The sequence below is a fragment of the Callithrix jacchus genome, chromosome X, assembly GCF_049354715.1.
Source record: "Callithrix jacchus isolate 240 chromosome X, calJac240_pri, whole genome shotgun sequence".
Taxonomy (NCBI): domain Eukaryota; kingdom Metazoa; phylum Chordata; class Mammalia; order Primates; family Cebidae; genus Callithrix; species Callithrix jacchus.
In genome coordinates this window covers 6,173,684-6,185,145 of record NC_133524.1, presented here as the reverse complement: position 1 = coordinate 6,185,145, position 11,462 = coordinate 6,173,684, and the positions used below count along the sequence as shown (strand labels likewise).

Genomic DNA, 11,462 nt, shown 5'->3' with positions numbered 1-11,462 from the left:
TACAGTGGCATGATCATGGTTCACTGCAGCCTCCACCTCTCTGGCTCAAGTGACCCAAACCCTTCAGCCTCCTGAGTAGCTGGTACTACAAGCGTGCACCAGCACTCTCAGCCAGTTTTTATTTTGTTCCTAGAAACAGGATCTCACTATGTTGCCGAGGCTGATATTGAACTCCTGAGCTCAAGTGTTTCTCCTGCCTCAGACTCCCAAAATGTGTGGATTCCAGGTATGAGCCACTGCTCCTGGCCTTTTAAAAAATAATTTTTATTTAAAACAAAAAAAAATTATTTTTAACAAGTCTCAATGGGGTCATTCAGATAGAAGTGAAAATGTGCTTGCCTGCTCTATTCCAGGTCACATGTCTCAGGGAAGAGATCTGCTACCCAACCAACCCACCCGCAAACCAAGCCAAGCCTGCAGATTCGGCCCAAACTCTCCCTCCCAATCTCACTTTATCGTGCTGACTTAAAGTATTTAGAAGTGATGTCGCCCCACACCAACTTCTCTTCCCTTTCCTTACTTTTCCATCCCTTCTCTTCCTCCTTTTCTCTTTCTCTCTCTGGGTCTCTCATTCAGGACTTTATTTGTTGCATCCATTCTTGCACCAATCTTACAAATATTTTCTTGGTTTTCCACATTGGCCCTCTTCAACTTGTTCTCCATGTTGCCATCACAGTGATTGTCCTAAAGTATAAATCTGATTATTTCTTCCCCCGTCCCTGCAGAAAATATATTACTGGTCTTCCCACTGCCTACTGGGTAAATTCCACCTTTCTAGTATGGCATTCAAAACTCTTCACAATTAGGTCTCTCATCCTTTCCTCACCACCTTCTTTTCAAAGTCAGTGTCCTGCCATGACAAACCTTCTCTATTTCTAGAGCTCCACACATACAGTATTGCTGCGATATTTTAATCCATGGCTTCTTTCTTAACTTCTTCACCCAATCAGTATCTATGTACCATTCCTTCCCTACACAGAACGTTCTTCCTTTGTAAACCCTTCCTTAATCATTTTCACCTCCATGGGTCCCTAGAAATTCATACATATTCATTTTGCAGACCTTGTAATATTTTTTCTTATGCTTTTGGCTATTTTGTCCACTAGACTGTATACTTTCTCAAAAATAAATGGATGATTCTCACTCACAGATGTATGGCAGCACTTAGTACTGCACCAGTACTAAAAAAAAAAAAACCAAAACCTGAATTTATGAATAAGTCAATGAATTAATACATTCTTGACAAAGCCCATGAGTTTCTGGGTTACTATAAATTACAGTGTTCAAGTTGAGATTCTGCTTTAGTTTAGGATATAGATATCTATATATATGTCCATATATCTGTATCTATATGTCTATATACATGTGTATCACTGATTTGGGGAATAAGGTATACTTATTAATGATATTATATTAATGGATATTCGATATACATACAATAAAGGAAAAAAGTACATGTGTATTTCTAAATATCTATCCAATAATAGGAACACACATATGTATGGAGGGATATATGTTTTTTCTATTATTGGGTATAGATATCTATGAATAGATAAGTATATATTTATGTACCCATCTTGTTGGTTAAGGGTGCTTTCTTTCATACATATTATTTCATTTAGTCCCCACAAGAAACCCACAGGAAAGGTAATTTTAATTTCAGTTCAACAGATTCACAGAACATAACTGACTTTATAACAAGGCAAAGTTTGTGAGAATAGAGTCTTAACACGAAACCAGGTCCCTGAATTGGTGTCCATCACCTTCCCTATTATTATTATTGATCATGCTGCCTAAGTACCCTTCACATCAACATGGCAGGCTTCATGCTTAGGTGTACTGCCTAAAGCAGAAGCAATTAGGAGGATGCCCTAGTTGGGGACACTATCTTTTTCCTTCCATAAATGAATTAATGGGCCATGAAATAATTTTAAGAAAAGCCAACTTTTCTGGTCAGGCAGAAGAATAAAAGTAATCACCATGTAATATTGTTGTGAAGACTACCGGGCCCCATACGTTAAATCAGCTAATCATTACAACAATATTACAGGGCGATTATCTGTTCCATTTTACGGATGCAGAAATTGAGGCAAACCATTAAAATACACACCTAAGGTCACATGCAACTTGAACCCAAGCATCTCATTTTAGAATCCATGTTCATTGTCACAACACTCTGTGATGTCCTCTGATCATATGATTGCCAATTTAAATCCAACGTTCTCAAACTCAACTTTAAACACATGGATCATACCCATTGCCCCCCCCCCCAACAACCCCACAACTTGAAACTTCGTGGGAAAGATAACCTCCTGGAAATAAAGTGGAGTGTTTAAAAACAAATGCCTCATCCTTGGCACAACTCCAATATTTTATCAAAATCATGAAAGTATAAGAATAGAAGTAAGCAAAAAACTTTCATCCATCTCCTCTCAACCATACCCTGGGCATAAAAGAGGTCCTGTGCTTTACAGAACTGCATTCCAATTTTTGCTGTTTTTAAAAAATTTTTTATATCATTGCTTCCCATATGAATCCCAATAACTTAGACCTAGGGACTGCTGGAGATCGTGACCTTAAACAGTGAAAGATGTTTGCATATACTGCAGTGTGTTTGGTGTGGAGGGTACCTAGAGAGTCCTATAAAAGCAAAGAGGAAAAAGGTTTGCTGTGTGCTTCTGGTGCGGTGACACCGTGTGCCATGCCCACCTGCTCTATCTCCCGGGTACCCGGAATCTCTCCGTTACAGCTGATTTGCACTCGGATTAGCTGTTCTTTGCATGAGGTTGTAGCTGTGGATGTGGTTTCTGTAGTGACGGAGCCGACTCTGGCGATCTATTGGCTGCTAGCTTTGTAAATTTCATTCAGTTTGGTCCAATGGCAGAGGGAGAGCCCTGGAGACAGCAGGACCTCTCTCCTCAATCTCTCTTTTTCTTGCAGAACCTTCTCTCTCCCGTCTCTGTCTCTTAGCACAGAGCTCTTATTCAGCCACTAGCTCAGCCCTTCCTGCTTCAATTGTAATGCTTGTTCTGCCTGGTCACAGACTATTGACGGCAGAAACAACGAATTTCCTCCAAACTCGGCGGTGTTGGTGGCTCTTGCATTCCTCTGGATGAGCGAATCTTGTTGGGGGTTCCAGAAGGGAAAGGCGCCTGGGCTTTCAATACATCCTCCTGAATCATACCTCGTTTCGTGTTCCCTAGAAAAATCTGATGTGTAAAAAGAACTCTTAAAGGCAGATGCAGCTCTTCCACAGCTAAGGTAGGTGCAGTTTTAAGACGAGTCTCTGGGATATTATTCTCCTTATTTTAAAAAGCCGTATAAACATTTTAACTTGCAGTGGCTCTCCAGCAAAAGGATGGAAAGGATCACTGCGGATATTTGAGCTTCACTTCATCTGATCTTTATTTATGTTTTTTTTTTTTTTGCTTTTATGATGATTATCATTATTTTTGGAAAATTTGGACAAGACTTTCTCCCATCTGTCTCGCTCCGTTTCTTAGGTGTGGGTGGGAGTGTGGACGTTCATGTACGGCTTTGACATGCAACCTCTCCACAGAAACATTTGGTTTATTTTCACTTAAAAAGAAAAATCCGGACCACTGTTGTTTGGAAGCGTTTTGCTGCAATCAGCTATTTGAACGGCTCTGGGGCCGTGTGTGATGTGTTTACAAAGTAGCGCTGCCTTCCATACAAATAAACAGAAGGCTGTGGCGGGGAGAGGAGGAAAAAAAATCTATATCTATATCTATATCTATATCATCTATATCTATATCTATATCTACATCTGCAGTACTGGGAGAGAAGGAGAGAAGCGGCCAGGGCTGGAGATGGTGGAGGCAGGTAGGAGGACTTCTGCAAACTGTGAGGCATGGGAGGCTTTTCTTTTCTTTTTCTCTCCCCCCCCCAACCATCCCCTTCTTCTTTAAGAAAATTGTCAGCCACCACTGCCTGGGGTCCTTTTTTGGGGGTTTGGGGAGTGAGGTTAACCAGAGAGAAAAAGGGAAAACAAGCTTGGTTGGGGTTGCATTAAACGAGTTTTTTTCCTCCATCTCCTGGCCTCGGATAAGATGATGGTTTGGGTGATGCACGAAATAAGGTACGTGATTGATTAGACCTGGCTTGGCTTGGCTGGGGTACGATCCAGGCGCGCTGGAGACTCCGCGTGAAGACGAAATGACGATAGCTCCGCGCTGCTTCTGCAAACCGGGGAGCGGGCTATATGCACCCCTTTACCGTGTGTGTGGGTTGCGAGGGGGTTGGGAGGGGTGAGGCAGGCCGTAGAAGTGGGGGTAGAGCCGGTGGTTTTGCTTCTTCGGGAGCCTTTGAGTGTAGTCTGGACCTTTGAGTGGGTTGCGGGGGGGCTTGCAGCTGCCGCCCTCGGCACCAGCTCTAAAGTGCCCGCTTTTCCGGAGGAGCGGAAAAGTTGGAAGCTGCGAGGACAGGAGCCCGGAGCCCTTGTCTGGGTCTCGGGGGATCCGGAGCCCCAGTCGGTGCCCACCGACAACACCCCTTCTTGGAGCGAGGGTGTAGGGGGGAGTGTTAAGCCTGCGGGGCTTACGGTCAGCCAGTCTCCGAGCGGGGGATGGGGGAGAAGGTTGAGGAGTTGATTCCAATACGCGTACCACCCCCACAGCCCTGGAAAACGCAACCGCCATCCTCTACTCCCCCCACCATCACATCCCATCCCAATCCCAAGGCTCTCTGCTGTCCCGGGCCGATTTCATCCAGTCTCTTTCTCCGCCTCCCCGCCTCCCAATTCCCGCGCGGCTCCGCTCGGCCCCTTCCCACTCCAGTGGACAGAACTGATGGAGAAGACCCGCCAAGCGCGCCGCCGGAGGCGGGGGAGACAGTGGCGGATGGGCGAGGGGCTGCGAGACCGCGCTGGGAGAGAGTGAACTTCAGACCCGCCCCCTCCTCAAGGCCGCGTCTGGGGCTCCCCCAGCCGGGGCTGGCACCCGCGTGGCCTGCCCTGCTGAAGCGCGGGCGGGGATGGGGTGGGGAGAGGGAGGTAGGTGCCGCTCGGCTGCAGATGATGCGTGGGTGGGGGGCTTGCTGTGGGAGGAAAGGCCCAGGTCCCGGCCCGCGCCCTCCACTCCGCGGCGGCTCTCTCCGCCTCTGGTTTTCCAAGAGGCCGGTCGCTTCCCCCGGGGACACTCATCCTTCAGTCGGTCTCTCGGACGCCTTCCTCCTCCTACCCCCCAACCTGACCTGGCTGTTTCGCCCCTCCAAGAACCGGTAGGCTGGGGTTCCTCGGCGGGGGTCTCCTGGGCCGCGCCCCGAGCATTGCGCCCCCGGTATCCGGCCCAGTGCCCCGTGCAACCCTGGGCCCGGGAGCAGCATTCCGGCGCTTGCTCTCCAGACACAGCGCCCTTTCTTCCTGGAGCGGCGGGGGCGGGAGCGGGGGGTGGGGTGGTCAGGCCAACCCTTGTGCCCCCGAGGCCTGGCCCAGACCACCCTGGGAACAGATGTCCCGCTTGGAGGGCGAGGGGCACTCGGAGGACGTCCTCCGCATCATACCCCTCCCTTTCTCCAGCATGCTTTTTTTTTTTTTTTTTTTTTTTTTGACTGCGGGTTTCTTTCTCTCTGGCTGCTTCCTCTGAACCTACCGCAGGTGTGAGCCTCTTTTTATGTATGTGCTGCTGCTATCTCGGGGATGGCGGGGGAGGGGTGCAGAAGGCAGCACGGAGGGGTCCTAGGAGGTGGCGGCGGCGTTTTGGCCCCCGCGGTGCGCCCGGGCTTGCAGTTCGCGCTGGCGCTGGGCGCGCGCGTCACGAATTCAGCCCAGGGCTTGGGCGAGTCTGCGGGAAGCGAAGACAGAGGATCCCGATCTGTCATTTGGACCCAACTTAAGAAATTTGGGTTGGGGGTTGGGTGGGGGTTTGGAACTAAGCAGGTGATGTTCTTGCGAGCTGAATCCACAAGGTGGTAGTATGGCTTCTTCTTTTGATTTTTTATTTTAATTTATTTTATTTCTATATGGTCATTTTGGGGAGGGGAGGGGGGGCAGTGGGTTTTTTGTTTGTTTGTTTTTGGTGCTCTTACGCTTTTTGAAGTCATCCGTTGCCCGTAGAGTTTACATCGGAGCTCGTTGCATTATATTTTATTAAAAGGGGGTGGTGTGCGTGAGCTCCCTTCTCAGAATCAGCCCTTCCTGTGATGGGAGGAAGGCAAAAGCAGAAAAAGAAAAAAAAAAAGGAAAAAGGAAAAGAAAAAGTTTAGGGAGACCTCGTTATCCTGACGAAGCAGAATTGCCAGCTTGTGTGGGCGTTCTGCGGGCAACACAGAAGTGCATGCTTAAGAAATCGGGGTAGCTTCCTTCTCCAGCTAGAAATTAAATGGCCAGGGTGCAAACACCTGACTTTGATGAGAACAAAGCGGCAGAAACTGCAAGAGACCCGCATGGTTTGAATGGAGGCACTGAGCCATTTCCTAGAGGACGGCAGAGCGCGGAGAAATCAGATCATAAAGAAATCTGCAGTTTTCTGGAGGCAGATTTGGGTAGTGGAGAATTATTTTATACCTTTAGTTGGCTGTGGGGAAGATGTTAGCAGTAATCCATTAAATCCTCAGCATAGATTTTCCTGTGGAAATGAGCAGAATGTTAAGGTGGGGAGGGATGGCTAATGGCACATGGTTGCATTAATCCTTATATTTCCAGAAAAAAATATGGAATTTTGTGTATTATAAATTAAGTATATAGGAATTTCATGGAGACCTTTGCAAGCATGTATTTTCTCAGATTAGAAATTCAGTATTCAGTGAAATGTAGAAATATGTATGTGTGTACACAGACATACACACGCATTCTACATTGCTACGGGTGTGTGTGTGTGTATGTATGTATATATGGCCATTTTAAAGAGTATCTTCTTTGACATGTAAGAACGTAATCAGGACCAGTTGTAGCAAGTGGAAAATTACTTTATCAGTTTTAAATCAGTGGATTAAAATGGGAGGCTTGATTTTTTTTTTTTTGAAACCAGAATGATAATTGCATTTTCATAATAGTGCCTGTGCTTGGATGCAGTTTTAAAGGTGCTCTGATGTTTTCTTCTCTGGTGGAAGAATTGTTGCTTTTCTTTGTGTTTCCTTTAGACAAACTAATGCCGAACACACATTTGGCTTTAGAAGCAGTAACCTAGCTGATTTTTACCCAAGAACATAACAGATACTGGATAGGGCCTGGTGGCTACATAAGGTAGATCATAAAGTTATCTTAATGCTATAAAATTGATAGGCAGACTTGAAGGAATTTGAAAGTTCATAGTTTTTGGCCTGGAATGTAGACTAATAGTAAATATATAGATTTTTTAAGATTTGTGAACTTGGCTATTTCATTTTTTTGTGTGTAGTAATTTGTGGAAAGCTTATAGTCTCTCCACAAAGATGAAAGTGTTGACTGACCCTGCACTGGAGACTTGCTTTCAGAAGTGCAGGGGTCTCTTTAAAAGCCCTTTGGAATACTATGCTTTCATTTCTAGACCACAATCAAAAGGTTCTCACAGAAGTAAACATTCAAGTGCATGAGGGAATGACCTCCGTTTAACATTCTTTTGTTTTAATTGATACGCCACACTTCAAACCTTTCATAGGTAATACTGTTGAATATCGTCAATAATGCAACTTGTTGAGCGAATGCATTACATTCAAATAAAGTCGCAATATAAAATATTTTAAGTCCTTTAATATCCTCCTTCTAAAGATAGGCTTATCTTGTTAAAATATACTTAAATTCCAAATATGGTGAGAGTTGGTCTCAGGATGTGAATGTCGTGTTAGGAGCCACAATTTTAGTTTGTAAAGCAGAATGCATTCTTTCTGTACTGCTTTCCGAATTCTAGCAATATGTATTCTATTACCAAATTGGAAAAATATGCTCAGTTTAGTTTAAATCTGTTGCTCTTTTTGTGTGTGTTTTTGTATGAGTACTGTATTTTTTCAGAGGAGAGACTTCATCTCCTACTAAATTAAGTGAATGGATATTCAGACAGACTGTGCCTTCTGTAGAGCCACCACTGATTTTTTAAGCTCCTAAGCTACCGGCTTTAAATCAAAGGTACAGCTTTTGCCCAGTCAATTAGAGAAAGTGAGAATCAAAGTTGAAGCCCCGGCTGTTGAGGCAATGAGGTCATCTGCTGTGCCTTCTACTACCATTCACTCAAGGAATATTTTCCAGTTTTGTCATTTTTCTCTAAACAACCTACATTTGGATTTTGAAAGGCTTTACTGTTCTTTGTTAAGTGAATGGCAGTGTAGAAAATGCTTGCTCATTTTTCTTGGGGCAGAGTAGCACACATGGACAGGAAAAAACGAAGGTGCGATCTCCTAGCAGTTTGTCATTATGCCATTTCTAGGCTTTGAATAAATGTATAGATGAAAAGACTTTCTCTCTTCAGGTGATAACATTAAGTGAAAAATAAATAAGCATGAAGTACAATGAACATTTAGGGTCTCATTAGTTGAGGAATACATTTCAAAGAGAGAAATGTTAATTTCGGTATAGTGCTAATGAAATGATCTAGGCTTTCACTGCTCGCTGGAAATGTGGATGAATGGCGCAGAATTTTGTTTGGGTTGTTTTATTTAAAATGTATATGATATAAAGAAATCATGGTTTATCAAAGTAACAGAGTGCTATTTTTGGTTTACAATGGGACTTTCTTAGTTCCACCTGTTAATATCGGTGATCATTTTGGTTTTAAGAGGCCAGTACCTGATTGGATGATGAAAACTTGGATCTCAAAGTCATCACCAAGATAATGTGATTTTATTAACATCTGTGGGCACCTCACTCGGGTCCCACGTCAACCCTTCATCCAGGCTCATTTTCTGGTTTTGTTTTTGTTTGGTTGTTTGTATGCTTTGGTTGGGGAGAGAGGACACATATTTTGCTAAGGGCACCTTTTTCATGTGTGAAACTTAGCCTGTCATGTAAGTTGAAAAGGAACTTGGTTTGTTAAAAGTTGCATTACATGGTAAGTTTTTGGAACCATTAAATAAAAGGACTGAGGTTAGTAGCAAGTGTTATTGGCACTGATAACATTTGTTTTTGCAAAATGTGGAAAAGACCTCCTTTGTTCTGTGATGATGGCTGTGGTGCATGTGGTGCCATTTTCCCTGTTTAGTATTTCAACACCACCAACACTTGGCTCTGAAGTATGGGATGGGCAGTAGTCAAAGAGCTCGGTGAGGCACGCCTTATGATTCGATGGTCTGTCAGAGCTGCTCATCGTGGAACTGTGGTCTCAGAAGCACGGGGGATGCAGGTAGAGGAAAGCTCATTACAACTAAGTGCCTTTAACTTGTGTTCCAATCCTCACTACTTACTGTGAGTATAACTCTGTGAATGGGTTAAGTGGGAAAACTTAGAAAAATAAATGCGTGTTTTCTTTTTCTTTCTTTCTTTCTTTTTTTTTTTTTCTTAACATAGAGTCTTGCTGTGTTGTTCAGGCTGGAGTGCAGTGGCATGCTCTCGGCTCACTGCAGCTTCCACCTCCTGGGATCCAGTGATTCTCCTACTTCAGCCTCCTGAGTACCTGGGATCACAGACATGCGCCATCACGCCTGACTAATTCTTGTACGTTTCATAGAGACGGGTTTTCATCATGTTGGCCAGGCTGGTCTTGAACTCCTGACCTCAGGTAATTAGCCCGCCTCAGCCTCCCAAAGTGCTGGGATTCCAAGTATGAGCCAGCACACCCGGCCAAATAAATACATGTTTTCACAAACAAAATATGTCATTGTAAACTGTTTTCCTAAGTGACACAATATGCCCTCATGCCCTGAATCTACATGGTAAGAATGGCAGTGTGTATGAGCAGGTGTATACACACACTTGCACATATGCCGACATATTAACTAGGACTAGCCCTTGCATAAAATATTTTTCTCAGACATTGCAACACATTTGATAAAAGCAAATATATATATATGAAATATAAGAAAAAAATGTGATTTCCATTAGTTATTTTCCTTTTCTTATCCACATCATTCACCAAACCTATGTTTATATTAAACAAATCATGTTTGTATGTTATATTAAACAAATCATGACAGCTGGCCTGGGCCAGGTGGGTGAGACCCCAACTCCACAAAGAAACAAAAATTAAAAATAAATTACCTGGGCATGATGGCAAGTACCTGCGATTCCAGCTAGGGTGGGAGGACCACTTGAGCTCAGGAGTTTAGGGCTGCAGTGAGCTATGATTACACCACTGTACTCCAGCCTGGGAGACAGAGCAAGACCTTATCTCTAAATAAATAAATAAAACATAAAAAAAAATAAAAATAAAACATTTACAGTTAAAGTTGTAAAGTTGGCCTGGCATTGTGGCTCACGCTTGTAATCCCAGCACTTTGTGAGGCCGAGGTGGTCTGATCACCTGAGGTCAGGAGTTCAAGACCAGCCTGGCCAACATGGTGAAACCTTGTCTCTACCAAAAATACAAAAATTAGCTGGGCATGGTGGTGTGGGCCTGTAATTCCAGCTACTCAGTAGGCTGAGGTAAGAGATTGCCTGAACCAGGAGGGGGAGGTTGCAGCGAGCCAAGATCGCACCATTGCACTCCATCTTGGGTGACAGAGTGAGACTCCGTCTCAAAAGAAAATAAATTTATAAAGTTATCTATGATGAGCCTGGACGTACTCCTCATTTAGGAATGAAAACATTCATTACAATGAGTCCTAAGTAAGTAGAAAGTATGTGTTTAAAGGACAGATGTCCATTTTCTCTAGGTCTCCTGGAAGCTTTTTATTTCTAATTTGAGTGCTAATTCCAAAAAAAGGTGTTATCACCTATGTATATAGTGAAACTATCTATACGTGTGTCACAATGCTACCCTCTCTTGTCCATCAGTATTGTGCGATGTTGTACACTAATATGGAGAAATTGGCAACTTTTACAAAGGCCAAACTGGGCACCCTTTACCAAGGCTAAACTCATAACCCTTTTATCTGGCTTTGTAGGAGATTCTCAGCTTTGTTTCAGTCAGTGCCCAAAGGCTTTGCTGAGAGACCGTTCCCACTGAAGCCTTGTGGCAAGGTCGGGAGAGCATTGATTATATCAGCCCAGCTTCAGAAACCCTGCATTCCCTTTCAATAAATATGAAGAAGTTTGAAGTTACAAAAGCTGAGAACCTCACTATTGTCTCTTTATGTTCTTGGGTCCCTCTTTCTGCAGACTTCCTTGAATTCAAATTTAGAGTGCACTACCCATTCACACTGCACCTACTGAAAAGCATTGACAATCCCAGGTGATATCAAGAGCAGAGGTGAGTGAATGCTATAGGGTTTCTCACTTAGGTTGTTCACTCACCACTTTGCATAGGTTCTTTAGAAATCCGCTTACACATGATGAGACTGGAAACAAACAACGTTTTTGAAACATCAGTATACAAATGTGCAGAAAGAAATGGGCTAGGTCAGCTTCAGCCACCAGTATAAATAAGATGCAGAAAATA

The 11,462-nt window shown here is 43.8% G+C and overlaps 1 protein-coding gene across 9 annotated transcripts in view; it reads left to right on the top strand.

The window, feature by feature from the left end:
• The first annotated feature begins 2,936 nt into the window (after positions 1-2,936).
• NLGN4X (neuroligin 4 X-linked) overlaps positions 2,937-11,462 on the top strand; it is a 331,646-nt gene continuing 323,120 nt past the window's right edge. For 2 of the 9 annotated variants that reach the window (XM_035289175.3, XM_035289169.3), the window contains exon 1: positions 2,937-3,261. The gene's annotated coding sequence lies outside the window, so the exon portion shown is untranslated. Of the gene's footprint in view, positions 3,262-3,501; positions 3,844-4,026; positions 4,100-4,729; positions 5,012-5,566; positions 5,615-11,462 lie in introns of those variants that run through there. The other 7 variants (XM_035289176.3, XM_035289171.3, XM_035289178.3 and 4 more) reach the window with 4 other exon arrangements.